We start from the raw sequence: 24,541 nt of genomic DNA, 5'->3' as shown, positions 1-24,541 counted from the left end.
AAGCCCACGTGGCGGCATATCAGAAATAGAACGTGTGCTGACGTGGACAAGCAGTTAAACCATGAAAAAGGTGGTTAAAGGTCGTGGGAGAACGGTTTCAAGCACGATGGAACGTGCTGGTAACCACCCCTTTGGCCGCGGCAGTCCACACTGCCGCGCCAATAGCCGCGGCAGTGTAGACTGCAACGGCCAAAGATAGTTCGGCTGATCGGTTATTTCGCTTCTATTTCAACTGTTATGCATTGCTACCCCTATAAATACCTCCCTAGACACGAAATAAAGGGAGGAGAGGGCAGATTAGAGCAGAGGGCCTTGAGTTTTGGGTGAATTAGAACAAGAGAGAGAGTCTTCCTTCTTCTCAAACACCCTCAAGAAGTTTCTGGCGATTCCTAGAGATCTAAGCTCTGACTTGATCTTTAGAAGAGTGAATATCTTACATCGATAAGATATTCGCTTCAAATTCTTACTTCGATAAACGAAGGAAGAATCGTTAAACCCCTCATGGTTCAATCAGAATCTGTGATTTGGTGGTCCACGAGTCAAAGCGCTCCCGGCACAGGCAAAGATCCCACGCAAGCAGCGATCCAAACAACGATCCTACGTTTGTTTCCCAAGAGTTGTAATTTTCATTTTGTTATGTAAAAGAAGTCTTATAAAAATGCTATCTCTTTTTGAATTTATTGTAATCGACCGAAGATATAATGAATTCCATAACAAAACCAACTTTTGACGCAAACAAGCTGGCGACCACAGTGGGAGCCAACGGTCTCGCTGCCGAGACCGTCGTGTCGCAGCCGATCAAGATACTGGTTGAGTCCATGGTTGAATACGAATTTGACCAAACCAAGTTTGAGGAATATCTCTCATCATCCTCTTCAAGATCTTCTTTGTCTCGCAAGTACAAGAGGATCTCACAATTGAGGAAGACTTACATGCCAAAGAAGGCACAAAATGAAGACTATCGCCTGGTTGTTGCTGAGGATTTTACTCGCAACACCTCTGCTCACAATGGCTCTTATCTAGTTAAAGAGTCATCGAATCAAAGCCCATCGGCACTGACGAAGAGGGCTCGTCAGAGACAACGTCAGCGCCGCGCTCGTCAAATGGCTAAGGCCTTGGAACAAACCGACGGAGTTCGTTATCATGCGGACTTAGAGTCGAGGAGGCATCGAGTGGTTCAGCTGTCTCAACGACCAAACATTCATGTCTCTGCTAAACTCACGACGGAGGAATGGACTATTGTCAAAAGGACTCATTCGACCCTCAAAGAACGTATACAAAAACGTCGTGCAAACGTTGCTCATGCCCGTGCTCTCTTACAACAAAGACGAGAAAGGAGGAAAGAAACGATGACCAAAGAACCACCGAAATTCTGCCAAGTTTGGATTCCAAAGTCTGGACTTATGCAAAATGAGCATTCGGAGCCCGTTAAGACTCTGCACCCATAAGGGGGTGGTTTTAAACGTGCGACTCCCGACATAACCTTGGATCGCTCAAAGACAAAAATAAATTGTCCTGAGAATGCCAACAAGATTTTACACCCCCAGAAGAAGACTCATTCACCAAATGATATCGTCATACCTGGGAGGTCATGCCAACAGACGATACGATTTTTTGGCAATCATACCGATGAATCGTATTATCAAGTTGGGGTTGTGAATAATTTTCGAAAGAGAGTTATTCGAGAAATAAACTCTCATTATTCCTGTGCGCGACTCGTTAAAGCAGCATTATCAGAATGTGACTGTCTCAAACGAGAAGCCATCCCACGAAGAGTCTCTGTATTGTCGAAGCCTAAACCGAGACATTTCCGCAAAAGAAAATCAGATGCCCAAGATGATGAATTCCCTGAAGTCACCATCAACGTGGCTGATAAAAGAAAGTCTAAACGGCATTCGAGTGAATCAAATCCCGACTTTTATCCGAAAGGAAAAGTCAATCCAAGAATTGCTCAAAGGATGTCTCGACTCCAATTAGGAGCCATCAGACGCAGAGATTACAAAAGAATGCAAGAAGGAATGTCCTCAGAGGATGAATTCTCGGACACTTGTTCTGCAATCGCTTCTGATGATACAATGTCTAGCACAGGACAAATCAGAGAAGTATTCACAATCACTGCTGATCAGTTCACTCAAATACTTCAGGAAGCTCTAGCCAAACAACGTGAAGAAATTAGAGCTGAAGTGAAGACAGAATGGTTCAATTGCACCGCTTAGTAACACTGGGGGTGGCCCAATTATTTCTGCTCGACATCACTCAGAAAGAGATGAAGATGAGGACAAGAAAATGCAAGAGCTTGAAAACAAAGTCAACGCTTTGATGACGGCTCAAGAAGTGAAAAAGACGGGTATTCCATGTCCCTATCCAAGAGAATAGGATTCAATACCATACCCGTCAAAATTCAATCTGATTAATTTCACACCGTTTGATGGGAAGAGCTCGCCTATTCAGCACTTGATTTATTTCAAGTCTCATTTGGGCATGATTTCTGGAAATGAGGCTTTAATGGTCCGGTCATTCGTTGGCACCCTTCGTGGGCCCGCCTTCGTTTGGTACCGACGTCTCAAGCCAGGGAGCATCAATTGCTGGGATGACATAGAAAGTTTGTTCCTCAGCAACTTCTTCGATGATGACACTGAAGTGTCAATCGGAACCCTTCTGGATGAAAAACAAAAAGACGGGGAATCAGTCGACAATTTTGTCAAGCGCTTCCGTAACAAGGCAATGAATTGCAGAGATCCTGTTACAGAGGAGTTCATCCTGCAAACATACCATAATAATCTCTACATCGATGTCCTGGAAGCCCTGGGGGTCGTACCATCCAAAACTTGGAAAGATTTGAAAATGCGCGGCGAACAGGCTGAACACTTTCTTAAAAGAAAGAAAGTTGAGAGAAGTCAACCAATGACATCCACAATTCCTGTGAACGCGACTCTCGATCCGAGGTTCCAAAAGGAGTATTCTTTCGAAGACGATGAAGCTCCAGCCATATTGGAATACCTCCTCGCCAATGACAAAATCGAGCTACCACCTATTAAAGATCAGGAGGGTGCTAAGATGATTACAGATCCAAACTACTGTGCATACCACAGAAGGGTTCTTCATCCCACCAATATTTGCTTTGGACTCAAAAACAATCCAAGCCCTAATTGACTCCGGCGTCATAACGGCGAAACAAGCCGAGTAAAGACGACTCAACTCCATGGGATACATGAGTATAAACTGTTTTCCCTTAACTCCGAAGAGTATACGAGTATAAACTGCTTCTTCATGTCACTCCAAAAAGTATAAGAGTATAAACTGCTTCTTCTAAAACTCCATAGGATACATGAGTATAAAATGTTTTCCCTTAACTCCGAAGAGTATACGAGTATAAACTGCTTCTTCATGTCACTCCGAAAAGTATAAGAGTATAAACTGCTTCTTCTAAAACTCTAACGGGTATAGAAGTATAAACCATTTCCTTTGTATATATCGGGAAGTTCCCAGAAGAATACTGTATGTGGTATTCTTAGGGATAACCCAATCACTGTAAAAGTGATAAATAAGACATCTGCATTTAAACCCTAAATGTCAGAATGTTTTCTTTTACCAAATTTACTAACTCTCGTGAGTTACTTTGTTGAGATGAGATTCAAATCTGTAAACAGTTAATCTTTCCTCACAAAACTCCTCACCGGTCAAATCGATCGACGAAGAGTACACCAAAATCAGCCATGGATTAAAATCATTCTGTTGGCCTTCTTGTTTTGATGATGATTTACAAACAATTTACTACCAATGTTGTTTGTCTAGTGTTTGTGCATTCCTATGTATTGTAGACAAACAACGTGGTTGGAGGATGGATGGATTGCGCTTCAACGATCATATCCAAAGGAGGTTGGCGGAATGTCGGTGAAGCCTATGCAATTCAAGTTAAAGATCAAGTTCAAGCTTCATCCGCAAATATATCAAGTCAAGCCTACTGAAGATTAAGATCAAGCTTTGGTATATTTAGTTTAGGTTTTATATTATGTGTGTTAGATACTCTAAGCTCAATATCATATACATACACGTATTTGGTTTCTATGCATATATATAGTTATATATATATATACATACAAGTGTTTTAGATTTTGATGTTTATATATACATACACGTATTTGGTTTCTAAGCTCAAATATCGTATTCTTAGTTTATAGACTTAACAATCATCATATACATATTTTATCAAGTCTATATAATCATTGTGCAAAGTTTCAAAACATTGTTTATGTCAAAACACTAAACTTCAGCATATCAACTTTTTCATGTTTTGAACAATTTTGCAAAATAATGAGATTTCATAATTGGGAAATGCAAATTGGAAAATTCTTTTTGTAATATGTTCAAAATATCATTTTCAAACATTTCTCAAAGTTTCATCAAGTTTAGAATTGATTTGTTATGTTTAAAGGAATTTACAAATTCACGTTTTTCGTTCGTGCACATGTTCGTGCATATTTTACAAAACTAATGAGTTTTCACAAATGGAAAGTGATATTTGAAAAAATCTTTTTCTGACATGTTTATCTACATGTTTAGAAACTTTTCTCCAATTTTTACTATTTTTGGAGTTGATTTACTGTTCCTACTTGATTTTACAAAATCGTGTATCACAGCAGATTTTCAGAAACTGTATTTTTGTGTTCAAACATTTATTTCTCTCAACTGGGAAATTATTTTTCAGAAATTATTTTTCAGAAATTCTTTTTCTTACATGTTATTCTACATGTCTATAACATTCTCACAAAATTTCATAATTTTTGGAGTTCATTTACTATTTTAAATTGATTTTACAAGACAGATGCGCACTGCTACAGTACCTCCGGTCGACCGAAATTTTCGCCGGTCGACCGACGGACTCTCTGGACGTCTCCTGCGATTCTGACCTTGTTTCCGGTCGACCGCGATTTTCATCGGTCGACCGCTGGAGTCCCAACGGCTCTTTTTAGAGCCGTTGCAGGTGGTTTTTTGGTCATTTTGTTTGGGGTTTTTGGCTGAGGTTTTGGAGGCTATAAAAACCCTCTTTGATCTCAGTTTTCAATTAAATCTAAGAGAGTTTTTTAAAAACAAGTTTAAGAGAGTTTTTGATTAAGGGTTTAGTGTTTGTTTAAAAAGCTTTTAAGCATTTACAAGAGTTTGATTTGTGGAGCAAATTTCACAAGAGCAAGTGGAGATCATCCTTGGTGTTTGAGCATTCATTCTTCTCCCTCTCTCTTGTCATCTATAGAGAAGTTTTCTTAAACTCAATTCTAGCATTTTATAAGTTTTATCTCTTTGATCACACATAACCTATTGAGCTTATTGTATTTACATTCATAGTATAATTTGGGGTTGTGGGTTTGTGACTAAGAGTAGTGCTTAATTGAGTTCTCACCTTGTTAGAGAGAACAATCATTTACTATATTGTGCTTATCGTGAGAATCACTTTGTAATACATTTGTACACCGAGCGAGGAGTGTGTGGTGAGAGACGGGGTCGAATCCAAGAGGAGTGACGTCGGTTGACGTGCCTAGGGAGAGGTTGTAACCGAGCACTTGAGGAGGAGGACACGGGCTAGGACCAACACTTAGTGTGTGAGGTGTGTTTGCATAGTGATTGTATTGTGAGGTGTAAACGTTGTTCGGGTGAACGTAGAAAACCCGGTTGTGATAGTGGAGATCTCCTCGAGGTGAGGAGCGGAGACGTAGGTCGTGGGGACCGAACTCCGTAATCATATTGTTTGTTTGTGATTGCATTGGCGCACTTACTTTTATGTTCATATCTTATATCGCCTTTGTATATTGCTTGTTGATTATATTGCCCACTATCTAGTTTAGATTGTTTACCCTTGAGCTTATATATCCTTGCACATACATTGCCTATATCTCTTTGTTAGGATATATCTTGTTGTTCATATTGCTTATCCTAGCTCATATACATTGTTGTATTTCATACTTGCTAGGATAACTTATTAATTAATTTTAATTGGCATTAAATCGGATTAGATTAGCATAAGACCCTAATCACCCCCCTCTACCCCCTCTAGGGTCCAACACATTCAAACTTTCACCTTTCTTTGGTCAAACCTTATTATAGTTAGGACCAAAGCCAAAATCCCCTCTCGATTCCTTCAATGAACGAGAGGTCCACAAATCAAACGATCAAACCTTCCTACAGTAGGATTGTCTCAAAACCCCCACTTGGTCAAACATTACTACAATTAGGACCACAACCAAAATCTCCTTTCGATTCATTTTGCGAACGAAAGGTCGACTTTTGAATTGAGTAATCAAACCTCATGACAGTTAGGATTATTCAAACCAATCCAGATTCTCTAAGTGAAGATCCCATTTCGAGTTTCTTTACTCCAGGAGATAGAATATAAAATTCTCCCTCTCTAATTCCGGGTTTATCTCTACCAACAAACAAGAGACCAGGAGATAGAATATAAAATTCTCCCTCTCCAATTTTGGGTTTATCTCTACCAACAAATAAGAGACCAGGAGATAGAATATAAAATTTTTCCTCTCCGATTTTGGGTTCATCTCTACCAACAAACAAGAGACCGGGAGATAGAATATAAAATTCTCCCTCTCCAATTTCGGGTTCATCTCTACCAACAAACAAGAGACCAGGAGATAGAATATAAAATTCTCCCTCTCTAATTCCGGGTTTATCTCTACCAACAAACAAGAGACCAGGAGATAGAATATAAAATTCTCCCTCTCCAATTTTGGGTTTATCTCTACCAACAAATAAGAGACCAGGAGATAGAATATAAAATTTTTCCTCTCCGATTTTGGGTTCATCTCTACCAACAAACAAGAGACCGGGAGATAGAATATAAAATTCTCCCTCTCCAATTTCGGGTTCATCTCTACCAACAAACAAGAGACCAGGAGATAGAATATAAAATTCTTCCTCTCCGATTTTGGGTTTATCTCTACCAACAAAAAAAAAGAGACCAGGAGATAGAATATAAAATTCTTCCTCTCCATCATTGGGTTCATCTCTACCAACAAACAAGAGACCAGGAGATAGAATATAAAATTCTTCCTCTCCGATTCCGGGTTCATCTCTACCAACAAACAAGAGACCAGAATACTCCAATAGGTATACGAGTCTAAACTATTTCCCTAATCTCAACAGGAAGTTTCTGGAGAATATTACTCAAAATATTCTTAAGAATAACCTGACTACCTCCCAACGGGTATATGAGTTTAAACTATTTCCCGAACACTCCAATAGAGTATATGAGTATAAACTATTTCTCTATTCTTCGACGGCAGTTCAAATTCAAGACTTCGACAACGGCCACGCGATAAACGCAACACCGGAGGAATCTCAGCTATTCTACAAAGCACTGAATAAGCTAAAAGATAAAGAAGTCAAGAATTGAAGCTATTCGCAGACCATTCTACGCAACTTCCCCAACAAAGCACTGGAGAAATTGCAAGAAAAGCTTATCATATCCAAAGTGTCCCAGACCCCTCTCTAAAATACGATGAGTCTGAGATACTTTGGAGGGGGTATCTGTAGACATCAAAAAATGCTTACAGACATTCAAACACCACTCAAGATGACATAGGAGAATATACACGTCATCAAACAACACATGGCGGCGCGACAAGACATAGTGCCGCGGCTAAGGCGCGGCAGACCAAGATGCCGCGGCTAAGGCGCGGCAGATCAAAGTGCCGCGGCTAAGGCGCGGCAGATCAAAGTGCCGCGGCTAAGGCGCGGCAGATCAAAGTGCCGCGGCTAAGGCGCGGCAGATCAAAGTGCCGCGGCTAAGGCGCGGCAGCCTATGATGCCGCGGCTTAACCGCTGCAGCCTATGGTGCCGCGGCTTAACCGCTACAACCTATGGTGCCGCGGCAATTAAAGAAGAATGTTGTGGCAGTTTTAAGGGAGTTATCTGATGATTTTTGAAGTCCACGTGGCGGCGTATCAGAGATAGAACGTGTGCTGACGTGGACAGGCAGTTAAACCACGAAGAAGGTGGTTAAAGGTCGTGGGAGAACAGTTTCAAACACGTATGAACGTGCATGTAACTGCCCCTTTAGCCGCGGCAGTGTCGACTGTCGCGCTCTTTGGCCGCGACAGTGTCGACTGTCGCGCCCTTTAGTCGCGACAGCATCAACTGCCGCGCCTAAAGAGACAGTTGTGGATCGGTTATTTCTTCAGTTATCGTCTAAGGAGGCTATAAATACCCCCCTATGGTCATCATGGACAGGGGCTGAGCATTTTTCAGAGAGATTAAAGCAGAGAGCGAGTTGTAATTTTTATTTTGTTGTGTAATAGAAGTCTTATAAAAAGGCTATCTCTTTTTGAATTTATTGTAATCGACCGAAGATATAATGAATTCCATAACAAAACAAACTTTTGACGCAAACAAGAGGGAGAAGAGAGAAGAAGAAAGAAGGTTGCGCACGGGGGGCTCACGTGAAGAGAAAAAGAAAAGATGTATATATATATATATATATATATATATATATATATATATATATATATATATATATATATATATATATATATATATATATATATATATATATATATATATATATATAAATAGATTATGGTTAGGGTTTATATATTAAACATAATTAAGAAATTACTTAAGAATAAAAATTGAATAATTAGGGAAAAATTACTTACAAATAATACGTAACAATAACAATAACACAATAAATATTAATTCAAAAGTTTTCACTGCTTCAAATTAATTTCTAATTATCAAAATCATTTAAATAAATATGAAATTAAATTTTTAAATCATAGAAAATTCTAGAAAATCGAGAAAATATAAATACTCTTTTAAAATAGTAATTTAATATTTAAAATACCAGAAAACTTATTTAAACCAATATTAAAAATTCGTGGTCCTTACAAATTGAAAGGTAAATAGAAATAATAAAAAATTTAGGATTTAATTTAGGGACTCAGAATATGAAACTCTACTAATTAAAAAAGTTTAGGGATTCATAATCAATGAGATAAGCTCACCTTGTCTTCATCGACATCAAATAGCATTCGATCAAGGATTCATTATCTTAATATTTAAGTCACATATAGAATATGAGCCTAGCCAAATTATTACAAAACTTTCCCCCCTTAGACTGCTTTATTGCATAATTATGAAGAAAAATAATGTTAAAGAACTTCATGAACTTGTAACTAGTTCTACATGATCAAACAACAGCGACACAAATGAGAATAAGAAGCCTATGTGGCTGACATCAAATTTCACTGACTCGGTCCATTAATAAACATCAATAATGTACCTTTGACTTCAAATTTAAGCTACTATTTAAGGCAAACATCCAAACATCTATAATGTACTTCGCATTAAAAATATTCAACCAACTTTTTAAGGCAAGCATTATTAGTCAGAAATAATATATTGATCAACTAAAGATTAAAAGGACAACAAAAAATTCAAAAATTAGTTGTTAATAGTAAAGCATAGAATAAGCAATCAAATATAAGGAGCGCAAGAATTTTTTATTAAAGTTACATAGCTACAAATGAGGGTGAGTCTTGGCACAACGGTAAGGGTGTTGCCTTATGACTTGGAGGTCATGTGTTCAAATCTTGGAAACAACCTCTTCACATGCGCGGGTAAGGTTGCGTACATCTGGCCCTCCGAGAGCCCACAAATGGTAGGAGCCTCGTGCACCGGACTACCCCTTTTTAGCTATAAATAAAGCTTTTTGACCTTTCATAAGTTAGGAGGTTAATTTTAATGGTTAAACAAGTTTTAACTATTTATCCACTTTTGGATGGTTGTCATCAACTTCGATAAAAGTATGAAATTTCCAAGCTATAGTCAGTCCCCGAAACGTATATACCTCCTACGCTGAGTGGGCATGCATCAGGAATATTTAAAAAATAATTATTTTCTTAATGGACTGGTGGAAGAGATACAACCATAGATTCTCTCTTCAATGTAATACAAATAAAACATCAAATCTCTGAATCCAAGATTGCAAAAATTGAGTCAAAATCACCAAGCGAATAGGAAAAACAAAATTTCAATGATCATACTTGACCCTTAGCATTGAGACTGATGGAGGCCGAGGGGTAGTCATTGTTGAGGGGATTCTGGTCTTCGTCAAAAAGGGAGTAGCAGCCGGCGGGCGTCGAAGAGGATGGAGGAATGCTAAGTTCGCCCTAATCGCTCATACCGTGATGGGAGACTGGCAACGGACGAGAAGGAGTGGGAGGAGGTCTCTCTCTAGGCAACAAGCAAGGAGGAGGACCAAGCGGCGGTGGATTTGTTGGTGATTTTGGGGAGGACAAATTTTTTTGGGGGTGTAGGCTGTCTAAAAATTACTGCAGATAGCTTATCCTTATCAAACACCAATGATGGAAGTTACAATCTGACGGTTTCCAGAAGACTATAATTTGAAGAATTTCACGTAGATAGATGAAGGTTACAATCTTACGACATTCACAATAATCGATGAAAGCTCTGATCAATAGTCTTCATAATCAACAACGAGAGTTACAACCTGACGACTCTCACATATCAAAGAGCTAAAGCAAAGATTACAAAACGATGATCTTTATAACACTCTGACAAAAAGAGACTACAAATTGATGGTCTCCTCAAATCAAGACGTGGAAGTTCTCTACGCGTTTCAGCATCAAGACGCGGAGTTCCTCCCTGCGCACCAGCATTAAGACGTACTGGACAAACACAGTGCCAATTCAACCGTGGACGCAACTCCTTATCAATAATCACTAACGTAGCTCAAGCCCATGGACGCAGCCTCAACTCAGCTGCAAATGCAGCTCCTAAGCGCTGCCAAAACACAGCTTCCCAGGTGAAAACGCAGCTCCTAAGTACTTCTAACGCAACTTCCAAGCTGCCAACGCAGCTTCCATCCGCTGCCAAATGCAGCTCTTAAATGTTATCAACACAGCTTCCAACAAGCTACCAACGCAGCTTCTAGACGCTGCAAACACAACTTCCAGACGCTACAAACGAGCTTCCAGACGCTGCGTCTCCACTCAGGAGTAATTTAAGGGGCGGGTACATGACGCTACAAACGAGCTTCCAGACGCTGCGTCTCCACTCAGGAGTAATTTAAGGGGCGGTTACATCCCATTAGCCCCACAAAGGAGCAATTTTAGAGGTGGTTACACCCCCTAATCACCTATAAATAACTAAAAAATTAGTTTAATTCGGGGTTGGAGATCTTTAAGCATTTTCAGATCTAAAGATCAGCAAACATCTTGAAGCTTTTTTCAGCTACAGAAAATCTGTGGGGGATTTGCTGCTTGGCTATTAACCGATTTACGGTTCAAACAACTCTTTGCATAGAGTTTGAACTCGTTCTGAGTTCTTAACACTCGTTAAGAGTTCCTTCAATCGTTCCAGTAAAGGGAGACGTACGGATCGTCAACAGAAAGCAAACTCGACGTGAGCATTCTAGGGAAGCATTCCATCACTACCGTGAAGGACCCAGAATTAAACAAAGGGGAGAATTTACATCAATTCTCTTCTCTTTTGTAATCAGAAAATCCAAATTGTAATTGAGATTGAGAGAGTTATAAACATTCTTTTAAGCAGTTAGAGAGAATTAAATCAAACACAGTTCTTTCATTTTTATTTCACACATTTTCCAACAAACAGATGGAAAGCAAAAATATTTGAGGGGGTGGAAATTCTTCATTGATTAGTAGAGTTTCACATTTGAGACGATGAGGAGCGGGAGTCGACGACGAGTGAGAGACGACGACGAGCAAGATAGATACGACAAGATGGAGGCGGCGATGATAAGGAGAACGATGCTTTTTTTAACTAGGGTTTAATTAATTGCTGTGGTTAGAGGATGATTAGGAGTTATGGGGGATTTTGGATTTCGGGTTTCGGGTTCTAATTGGGTCTTCGGATTTGGTTGTGGGATTTGTTAATAGTAATAGGTTAATTCAGTCCAATTATGATTAGGAGTCTCATCAATGAAGGTAATTGACCCCTTTGTCTTTAAAGAGATTAAATAACAACAGTATTAGGATCAAATCAATGAAGGGACTAGAAATCTGTTATCCTATCTCACATAATTTCACTAATATTTGTAATCACTCAACGAAGGCTTTAAAACCCGTTGTTCTTATATAGACATTAATGACAGTCAATTGGTCTATTCACTAATTTTGGTCATTAAATATCAGATTTCTTATAGTGTGGGCTCCATGAAACACAATGTTAGCAAGCGAGCTCGTCCCGATGGATCGATAGCTAAAGGATATGTAGCTAACGAATACTTTGTGTTTGCATCACGTTACATGCGTAAGAAGAAAACCACATCTCAAGCACCTGATAAGGAGAGGAAGCGTGAAAAATATCCAAGATCTCTCTTAAATCAAATTCATGTGTATGTGTTGGAAAACCTTGATATGTTCGAAGACTATCGAAGGTAACTAATAAAACCAGTAATATAGATGAGAAATATTCATTTTACATATAGTTTATCAATATAAACTTATATATTATTTTTGTAGATGACATCTGGAGAAGCTTAAGAATGAAATAATTGGTAGGAATGGTGCGCATAATATTCAGAAAAGACATAAGAAAGAATTTTCTGATTGGTTTAGAATTAATGTAAGTGTTTTACAATTAATTGTTCAACATTCATAATATAACATCACCTAAATATTCTCAAATTGTTTTGCTTAGGTTGAAAAATCACTTTTTGATAGCGCTACATTAACAAATGAAATTATTATTCATGCACAACGCCCTTATCACGAAGTGAGACGTTATAATGAGCATTTGGTCAATAAATATAAATTTCGAACGCTAGAGACCGATGATAGGAGGGTAACCCAGAATAGTGGGATCATGGGTTTGTTTGCTGAAGAATGTTTTTCAAGTATAAGAGATCAGAAACCAATTCTAGCTGACATACTATATTATGGCCAATTAGAAGATATTGTTGAGGTAATTTACGGGGTTGGTAAACCAAAACAATGTAGTTACACGATGTTCATAATTCGGTGGTGTCCTGTAAAAAAGTAAAATGATCATTATGGATTTACACTTGTCAATCTCCATCGAGAAGTATATACGGATAGGAAATTCATTTTTACAGAATAAGCTTATCAGTGCTTCTTCGTGAAATATCCAAATGTCATGTCTGATTGGGTGGTTTGTACAAAGAGCCAAGATCTGTTGTTCTTCCTAATAACAATGAAAAAAATATTGAAGAAAGTAAAGATAATTATAGTGAACCAATTGGGTCATCTGATGACGTTTGGTAAGAATTCTCTTACACATAGAATGTGGCGCTTGATGTAGGTATGAACTATGTTACACTGCATTACCGATAGTCAAAATATACTAATAAAATAAATAATGCATTTCATAATAATATATCTATGTATATATTTTTTCTTAACTATGTTTAAAAATTGAATTTGCAGATGAGGAGGGCGAGGAGGCTCTTTGGCCCAGAGGGTGATCGATCATGGAGTAGCACCCCGAGTACTAATGCTGATGATACACAATCATCTCCAGATGCAGGTATAAAAATCATTTCAATATCTTTTGTAAATTATTAGTTATCTAGCTTATAGTGTTTATTTGTTGTAGATGCGGGTTATTCGTCATTCATCCCCTCTGATGCAGCACCAGAACCATCCCCGACACATGTATTCATTATTTAATATTTGATAATGGTCAATTTAAAATTTATATTAATGATTCTCTTTTCTTACGTAGGTGCTACTTGGACCCCGACATTTCATTCGTATACATTCCATACTAACTTGCGTCCGAAGATACAATACTATCTCAGTTTACCCTTCCCTTCGGACTCTCAGAAGTCCAAGGCTGACTCAAGGAAGTACCACCCATGTGCTGCAAGAAAGTTGGAGGAAATGATTCCTATGTTGGAGACTAGGAAAGCTGTTGCACTCATAGCAAAAGAAAGAGAGATAGCGAATGGTAAATTGTATAAATACTTTTAATTTTCACATTTATATATTATATGATATGTTATCATGTTGTTATTATTGTAGGTGCTAAGCCAAATCGCATAGAGGGACGACGTGGCGGAGGTAAGCCTGAGTCTAAACAACCGCCAAGAGGAATGAGGGCCATTATTCGGTGGAATAGTTATAATTTGCCCGCTGATCCTTGGTCGTCCAGATTGAATGCATATATTGGGGTTCTCGTGCATAGAGCGGATATCATCAATCCTTATTTTCATTTCCGAGAACTACAATGGACCGCATACGAGGCGATATGGAATGAGCTTATGGTAACTTAATATTACTTATCTTTTCATTTATTAATAATTAATAATTAGTATTAAATTATCCTAACTAAATGTGTATATGATAAACACGTAAAATATGCATTATCTTAGTGTGTTACAAGCATAATTTATGAGTGTTTAATGCATATTTTGTGTTTAGATCGAGGAAACTGCTGTGGTTTGTGTTCTTATATGTAGGTATTGGCTCAAGATTTAAAGATTTGATGATAGTTGGAAGTTATACAAGAGTTTGAAGCAACAACAAGATTTCGAAGGCATGGTTCGTGAAGAAAATGGATGCACGAGTATGAAGAACTGGAATTTCGGCCATGATGCAGTTTGAATCAAGAAAAACTCAAAGGATGAAAGTTGTATATATCTTCAACAGATTTCCAACGCAATTTGAATCACCTCATTCTGAGGTCGGACGCAAAAGTTATAGTCAAAATATCAAAAACTGAAGAAACAAGCACAAAATCAGCAAAACAGCCCCTACCACACCCTGGTGTGGTGCAGACCACACCGGTGGCGCGGGAATTAGTTATTTTCTAGATTTTTAGGGACATATAAATAGATGTTTTGACTTAGGGTTTTGGATATCTTTTGTTATGTTCTCTTAGCCATCAAATAACAATTATTTTGTAGTTCAAGTATTGAAGAAAGACACTAATTTCTTGTACAAGATTGGATTGCAAGTTTTGATTTTGAAGATCTCAATTGAAAGACGGGTTAATTCTTTCCTCTCTTTGATTATTTTTTCTTATGATTGATTTGCATAATTATTTGATGTATTCTCTTATCCCAATCATGTGTGAGTAGATTTCTTGTCTAGGATTAGGAAAGAACCCAACTTTTTGATGATTGATGATGAATTGATATAGGTTCTTGGTGAAAGTTTAAATCTTTAAACTTAATTTCTAGTGTTTTAATTTTGTTGATTCGCTTGATCACCGTATTAGCAATCATAGGTAATTAATTGAAGGACTGAAAGGTGAAGATTAATACCGGATCTTTAGAAATTAAGCAGGGAGCTCGAACCACGAAAGTAGGCTAGATTTCTTGGAGATTTAATTTGGATTAGCATAAAGCTTAATGGGTTTAACTTAATCTTAATTCCACGAAAGTAGGTTAATTGAGATTAATTAGGCATGATCTTTAGACCTTGAAAGAGGCTTTAGATTAATTTAGGCTAATTCACCCTTTTTAGTTTAAACCAACACATTAATTTAGGCTAATTCACCCTTTTTAGTTTAAACCAACACTGAGAACTAAAATAATTCATCATTGAGCATCGAAGTTGTGGGGAAAACCCAATCCTGGCTCTTTATTATATTGAATTCCACCTGATTAGTTATTATTTTATTTCTTTTAATTTTCACCTCTTCAAATTTACTCATTAGTTTAGCTAGTCTAATAACGTGAAATTTGGTAATTAACCCTAGTCCCTGTGGGATCGACCTTGATAGCTATAACGAGTCCGTGCGCTTGCGGATTTTGCCTATCAAGCCGGGGACTACGGTGTTAATATTGAGTGCTTACGTTATTAAGCTAGACTAGATTTTTTTATTTCTTTTTGTTTCTCACTTTCTTTTATGCAAGGGAATCAAACAGAAGTAAACGACGAAAACAATCCTGAACTATCGGTGACTCTTGCAAACATAAGAAGGTCTATAAGGGAGCAAAGGAACACAAAACAAGTTACGATGGGAGATCAAAATCAGCTTCTTAAGGATTTCGCAGCCCCAAATGCTCAAGCCACACAGTCAAGCATTACAAGGCCCAATGTTGAAGCTAATAACTTTGAGCTGAAACCATCACTGCTCTTACTTCTGGTAATGAGCAAGTTAACTATGTTAATAATTTTAATCAGAAGGGAGATCCGTTCTCCAACACTTATAATCCGGGGTGGAGGAATCATCCTAATTTTTCTTATAGAAACCCACCTGGAAATCCCATGCCCGCATCTAATTTTGGTCCTCCTGGTTTTCGTCCCCCTCAATCCAATTTCCCTTCTCAAAAGTCAAATTTGGAAAATATGATGGAGAAGTTTGTGATGACTCAATCGAAATTGAATGAAGAGTTTAAGCAACAACTACAAATCACGAATGAGGTAGTAAAACAATTGGCCTCTAAGATGGATTCCCTAGCTACACATAACAAGATGTTAGAGACACAAATCACTCAATTGATGCAAAATGTTAGCTCTTCTTCTAGGCCTTCAGGCATGCTACCTGGACAACCCGAGACGAATCCCAGGGGTCATGTGAATGCTATAACCCTTAGGAGTGGAAAACAATATGAGGGACCTAAGATGAAGGAAAATGATGGGGTGGATGGTCATCATGAAGAGAAAAATAAAAATGTGATAGATGTGAATAATGAGACCCAGATGCAGGAAGAAGAAAAAGTTGAGAAATATGTGGCCCCCGCTCCTTATAAGCCTCCTCTACCCTTTCCACAAAGGTTAGCTAAGGCTAAGTTAGAAAAGCAGTTCGGAAAATTTTTGGAGATTTTGAAAAAGTTGCACATCAATATTCCGTTCACTGAAGCTATTTCTCAAATGCTTTCCTATGCTAAGTTCTTGAGAGAGATCCTATCTAATAAAAGAAAGTTGAAAGAATACGAGACTGTGGCCCTTACTGAGGAGTGTAGTGCTATCATCCAAAACAAGTTGCCTCCTAAGCTTAAGGATCCAGATTCATTTTCTATTCCTTGTGTTATTGGTAATGTCTCTATTAACTGTGCTTTGTGTGATTTAGGTGCAAGCGTAAGTTTGATGCGGATGTCTATTTGTAAGAAGCTTGGCATAGGTGATTTGAAGCCAACCACTATATCACTCCAATTGGCGGATCGATCGGTAAAATATCTGGTAGGTATACTTAAAGATGTACCTATCCAGGTCGGTAAGTTCTTTATCCCGGTTGATTTTGTTATTTTAGAAATGGAAGAAGATTCTAACATCCTAATTATATTAGGAAGACCCTTCCTTGCTACTGCAGGTGCTATAATCGATGTTAAAAATGGAAGTCTCTCCCTAAATATTAGAGGAGAGAAGGTAGAATTTGATTTGAACAATGCTATGAAACCCCCTCTAACTGATAAAGTTTGTTACAGGATCGACGGTGATTGACAGTCTACACATGAGCAACTTGCAAACCATTACTCAGCTGATCCACTTGAGAAGTGTTTGGTAAGTGACGATTCAATAAATGATGAAGACCCCGAGGTAGCCGCATATGCTCAATCTTTAGAATCAACATCAACTGCTCCATTTCAAAATGCAAAGTTTAAAAGTCCGAAGTTAAAGTCAAAAGGTTCTACTTGTGAAGAGGATAAAACACTCATAGGCATGACACCGTTCAAGTTGGTATATGGCAAATCGTGTCACCTCCCAGTTGTGTTAGAGCACAAGGCATATTGGGCTATCAAACTCCTAAATTTCGATATGAAGACCGCAGGTGAGAAAAGAAAGCTTCAACTTCATGAGCTAGATGAGCTGTGTTTGGATTCGTATGAGAATGCTCGTATTTATAAAGAAAGGACTAAACGATGGCACGACAAGAATATTCTTCGAAGAGAGTTTAATCAAGGAGATATGGTGCTACTTTTCAACTCTCGTTTGAAGCTTTTTCCGGGCAAGCTCAAATCTCGTTGGTCCGGACCTTTTCAAATCCGTGAGGTTTTTCCTAGTGGAGTTGTTGAAGTTTGGAGTGAAACAACGTGATCTTTCAAGGTGAATGGGCAACGACTGAAGCACTACATTGTAGGGGAACAACACGAGAAAGGGGTCACGTATACCCTTTTAGATCCCCCTTCGTCGGAGAACTAAAAGAAAAAGGGGTCGAGCTCATGACCATAAACGAGCGCTTCTTGGGACGCAACCCAAGTTTTCATCCATTTTATTTATCTTATTTTATTTTATTTTATTTTATTTTATTTATTTATTTATTTTTTTAGGCAATTGGATCGGCACAAATTAACTTATAACATTTTCAATCATGCAGGTGAGAAGAAGGGAGAACAATTCTTTCAAAAAAAACTGCAGAAAAAAGAGTTAAAATGGGATGGCAGACTCTACCACACCCAGAGGTGGTGTACACCACACCCATGGTGCGCAGGAAAAAATCATCCAGAGCCCACCACACCTGTGTGCCACACCCATGGTTTGAAAAAAAAGGAAAGAAAATATCCCCCCTTCTCTTTCGTTCCAAAATCATCAGCCCCCCATCCACAAATCACCGATCCCCCAAACCCACACCCTTCTCTGCCCTAATCCACACCTCCGACCGGATCTCCGACCACCGACCGCATCCACCTCCTCAGCTATCACCTCCGACCGACCAAGCTCAGCGCCGCCTCCCTCACAACTCCGATCTAGCAGCCCCCCACCCCTTTGCCATCCAAGCTCAGCGCCGCCGTTCTCATCCCTCTACTCCGATCCAGAGATAATTGCCAGCACAGCACCACCATCGCCGGCCATCTCCGCCGTTCACCACGAACACCGGCGACCAGACTTCCCCTCTCCTGCAACCACCCTGATTTCGACATCGCCGCACAACAGCCAGCGACTGTTTTCAACACCTACTGTCAATTCCTGTTCGAGAGCCTACATGGGACCTAAGCGCGGACGGCCTAGTCAGGGAGCTTCAATTTCTACAGCGCGACGACGCAAAGGTAACTCTCCTCCTCCCCAAAATCCTCATGGTATAGAATTTGTCAATGCACAGCAACAATCTAGATATAATACATTGGTTAAGAGGGGAATTCTGAGTACCCGTTATTTGGATGAAAATTGTTTGCGTAAGTTAGGCCTGTGGGATGATGTTTCATACCTCCTAAGACGGGTTGGTTGGTTAAATTTTGTTGAGGCTAAACACCACACATATGAGCGTATTACTCTCGAATTTTTGAGCTCTCTTGATGTTGTTTTATTTAATGGTGAGGAGGTAAAGGAAGGAAAAATCACTTTTAGGCTATTTAACCGGTCTCACACAATTACATTAGCTCATTTAAATCAGATATTTGGTTTTCCGAAGGGTAGGGCCAGAATTGTTCCTAAAAATTTTAACTTGACCCCCTTTTGGATTTCTATCGCACGCTCTACCACTCAAAGAACCTATGATCCCTCTTTGTCATGAGCCTCTGCTGTTTATAACCCATGCTTTAGATATTTACAGAGGTTCATGACCTTCACCATTTTTGGTCGAGGTGAGAGTGATGGAGTCATGTGTCAGAGAGAACTCTATCTTTTATGTGCCATGGTTGAGGGACATAAGGTTGACACTGGAGCTTTTATGATTCATCATATGTGTCGTGCAACGATAGCAACGAGCGGAAAAATTGTTTTTGGTGGCTTGATTACCACTTTAGCTTATGGGATGGGTTTAGGAGAGCTTGTTAAAGGACCTCGATGCTTGTCTACATATGAAATTGATTAGTAATAAGGGCAATAGGTTATGGTTATGTTTTCAGGGTAATTATCTTTTCCCACTCCCTGATCATGATCGCACGACCATCCATGTTCACGCAAATTGGTCCTACCTCACATCTGATTTTGTGAATTGTGATGGTCATGAGGTTGTACCAGCTGAGGATGCTGACACGGTACCCCCGATCCCTATTCAGGCTAAGCCTACAAGGGGAACTAATTCTTTTCATCACCCTGATTGGTCAGCGGAATTATCAGCTATCCATATTTCTCTTGCCTCTCTTACTAACCGTGTAGGTGCCATCGAGCAAGAGCAACAACGTCAAGGACAACTACTGGACTCTATACACTATATGATGCAGTCTTTTCACGAGCGGCAGCTCCGACATGATGCCTCCGCGCCGCCTCCTTCTGACTAGTGAGTTGGTATGTTTCCTGCACCCATGCACTAATTTCTATCTTATTACATTGAGGACAATGTAGATCTTAAGCTTGGGGGTGTGGGTTGTTCATTCATTGGTTGCCTGTCTATAATTGCCTATTTTTCTTTTATTTTAGTTTTTCTTTTGCTTTATTTCTTCATAAAAAAACAAAAAAAAACAAAATAGGGAAATGATCTCCTGATGATGACATGAATCATTAACATTTATCGATCATTAAACTAGATAGATGCTCATTAATTGGGACCTGACAACTTCTTATACCATCTTTCAACTGATTCTCAAAGGCTTTTGATTACAAGTTAACAATATGGGAGAACCAGACTTGAATGTTCTCTTGTCTTATAGGTTTTAGCATTTATGTGGCTAGCATCATAACCATTACTCTATTGAGACAAGAGGGGAATTAAATTTGGTAGACAAATAAAACCGGTGAGATCTTGAGCCTGAAATTGGATGCATTACATATCCAATCATTATTTTTTTTCTTGTGTGATATTCTCCAATGGTGTAGGATACTAGAACTTGCATTAAATCTCTTCAAGGCCACATATAACTTTTGTATGCATAAAAGGTGATTGAGGCACATTTTTTTTATAGTCCACATTTGCCAAATAGCCTACCATGCACTATTGTTCCCTTTGTTTAGCCCCCTTGAGCCTATGAGCCTAATTTTTGTTGATTAAACCCACATATGTAACCTTCAAAATCCGATTTTATTCCTTACCCATTGCCTAAGCTAGTGGAGCACATTTTATGATACAATGGGTTATATGAGTAATGTGGTGTAAGCTTGGGGGTGTGAAAGTAGGCGTTTGCTTCCTTTTCATAATTTTTTCGAAAAAAAAGAAAAAGAAAAAAAATACTAATTCAAAAAAAAAAGATGAATAAAGTGTCATCTTTATAGTGTATGTAATTGCGGGTGTCGAAAGAATTTATTATGGCATACTAAAAGGAGTAGTTGGAAGAAGTTCTTTAATAGATGATGGAGTTTGTGTAGATGTCATTGATCTTACTTTGAGATATAATCTTTTGCAATCATAGCTCCACTAGTGATAGGTTTTCAACCAATCCCAAATATCTATCCTTCCCTTTTGACCCTAGCCCCATTACAACCAAATAAAAGACCTCATGATTTTGTTGCATACCTTAGTTTTAAAAGTGGTGGAGAATTGAGATGAAATGCAAGCTTATGGATTGAATATATCCATTCGGAAGAATTTTGAGCGATACAATCACATCCTTAAACACATGAGAGATTGAGAGTCCACTTATCCTAAAGTGAGGTCTACCAATTTAACTACCTGAAGGTCTCAATTTTAGTACTTCGGGATTGAAGCTAGTTACATGAATTTCTTTTTCCTACTTTGACTTGAGAATTGGATAGGATGGCTATCCTTGACTTGTGACGCTTGTGATCGTAAATAAATTTTGAAATGTGATTTTGTTGAGAGTTTTGGAAATTAATTTGTTAAGTCCCGATGAAAAGTATTTGTTTTGTGATATGTTTGATATTGGTTAAAGGACTGATGAGGGGGTGATCCCTACTCTATTTAGCTTCCACTCCTCCTATTTTCTTTATTGTCTATTTGCTTGAGGACAAGCAAAAGTCTAAGCTTGGGGGAGTTGATAAACACGTAAAATATGCATTATCTTAGTGTGTTACAAGCATGATTTACGAGTGTTTAATGCATATTTCGTGTTTAGATCGAGGATACTGCTGTGGTTTGTGTTCTTATATGTAGGTATTGGCTCAAGATTGAAAGATTTGATGATCGTTGGAAGTTATACAAGAGTTTGAAGCAACAACAAGATTTTGAAGGCATGGTTCGTGAAGAAAATGGATGCACGAGTATGAAGAACTGGAATTTCGACCATGATGCAGTTCGAATCAAGAAAAACTCAAAAGATGAAAGTTGTAGATCTCTTCAACAGATTTCCAACTCAATTTGAATCACCTCATTCCGAGGTCGGACACAAAAGTTATAGCCAAAATACCAAAAACTAAAGAAACAAGCACAAAATCAGCAAAACAGCCCCTACCACACCCTGGTGTAGTGCAGACCACACCGGTGGCGCGGGAATTAGTTATTTTCCAGATTTTTAGGGACATATAAATAGATGTTTTGACTTAGGGTTTTGGATATCTTTTGTTATGTTATCTTAGCCATCAAATAACAATTATTTTGGAGTTCAAGTATTGAAGAAAGACACTAATTTCTTGTACAAGATTGGATTGCAAGTTTTGATTTTGAAGATCTCAATTGAAATACGGGTTAATTCTTTCCTCTTTTTGATTCTTTCTTCTTATGATTGATTTGCATAATTATTTGATGTATTCTCTTATCCCAATCATGTGTGAGTAGATTTCTTGTCTAGGATTGGGAAAGAACCCAACTTTTTGGTGATTGATGATGAATTGATATAAGTTCTTGGTGAAAGTTTAAATCTTTAAACTTAATTTCTAGTGTTTTAATTTTATTGATTCGCTTGATCACCGTATTAGCAATCATAGGTAATTAATTGAAGGCCTGAAAGGTGAAGATTAATACCGGATCTCTAGAAATTAAGCAGGGAGCTCGAACCACGAAAGTAGGCTAGATTCCTTAGGGATTTGATTTGGATTAGCATAAAGCTTAATGGGTTTAACTTAATCTTAATTCCACGAAAGTAGGTTAATTGAGATTAATTAGGCACGATCTTTAGACCTTGAAAGAGGCTTTAGATTAATTTAGGCTAATTCACCCTTTTTAGTTTAAATCTACAGGAATACTTCTGCTTTGAGGACTTTGAGGGGGCTTAGAATTATGTGTTTAATGTCAAGGTTGAAGCAGTCCTCAAACAATGGAGACATGAGATCAAACACGAAACTTATAACAGGTATGAGGAGGACTGGCAGAGGTTTTTAAACCTCGATGACCAAGTTAACGAGCTTCATTTCACGGCTCTCCTCATGTATTGGGATAGTGATGCCGCTAATGTTAGTTTCATGAAAACTACTTTATAATTTTAAGATATTATTTCATTGCATATTTACTGAAATATATTTTTTCAAAGAATAAATCAACGAAGGGGTCAGAGAATAAAAGGAAGAAGCTGCATGACCACCACTTGGACGCACACTCCTATGCCAATCTGGAGGATGTTTATTATCGGGATACAGTATATATCATTTAAAGCTTTAAATGATCTTAATGCTTAGTATGATTATGAAATCTCATAAATTTATAATATGACAGGGAAAATCAAAAACACTGATACACTTGAAGGCAAAGTGGCATATGATACTTTTCGTGATCGATATAGGAGTGAGGAGAAGAATCAGGATAAGGTCAAGGCAAATCTCGAGTTGGTCGTGAGACTTACATATATCTTGATTAGTATTATTAACTCTATTTCGTTGTTAATATTACGAGAAATGAGAACACAAATAATATGGTCTTTACCTTGAATTAACTATATATTTGTGCTTTAGGAGGGTTTTAAGACAACAACCAAGGAGACTGCAGCAGTGTACATGTTGTAGGAGGAAGAACAAGGCGAGTTGGACCCTTACATGCTTTCTGCAGAGGATAACATCACTCTCACTCAGAACCTGATGGGACATAATAGGTATGGATGGTAAAAAAAATATGAGTCAACAAGGAATACTACGTTCCTATTTAATATTTGTTTAACATTATTGAATTCGAGAGCAAAATATAATATTTATTTCTCCCTAATAATAGGAGAGGAAAATATCCTCTGCATAGTGTTAGGGCTTCACCCGACATAAGCATGAGATCATCCACAGTATCCTCCACGCCATCTACAACAATGAGCGTAGCCCCAAGCAGTTTCAAGGCTATGTCATTTATCGCACGTATCTTTGCATATTTGTTTGACAAGATTGACCCAGAGCTGCATATTCAGGTAACTAATGAGATGAGTAGAGTTGCGATGTCAGCCAACTCGATCGATGGACTCTCTCATGGGGTACGTTATATCATATTTAGGCGGTGTAATTCCCCATAGCGCGTATGATGGTATCATACGGCTCATAAGCTCGATTTGTGATAATTCCAGCGCTAGGCAAAGCAGCGCTCGGGTACTTTATTTTTCCTTATATTTATAAATTCATTTTTGTTTAATATGTTATCAAACACCATATAATTATTATTCAATTAGACCTTCAGAGTGGAGATATTGGAGGGAGCAGCACTCGTTCTCATAACCGGGATAGAGATGCTGTCAACGACGATGATTGCTGAGGTTTTTTATTTTTTAATGCAATAAACAATTTTATTTGTTATAGCACTCTACTTTTATTCATGTCATGTACTCTATCTTATTCATGTGTATTGCTAGTGTATATGTTGTTGGATGTATATATTGGACGGAATTGGTTGATGTATATTT

This window comes from Asparagus officinalis, chromosome 8 (assembly GCF_001876935.1).
Source record: "Asparagus officinalis chromosome 8, Aspof.V1, whole genome shotgun sequence".
In the NCBI taxonomy this organism is placed as follows: Eukaryota; Viridiplantae; Streptophyta; class Magnoliopsida; order Asparagales; family Asparagaceae; genus Asparagus; species Asparagus officinalis.
This window is presented reverse-complemented; position numbering follows the sequence as displayed.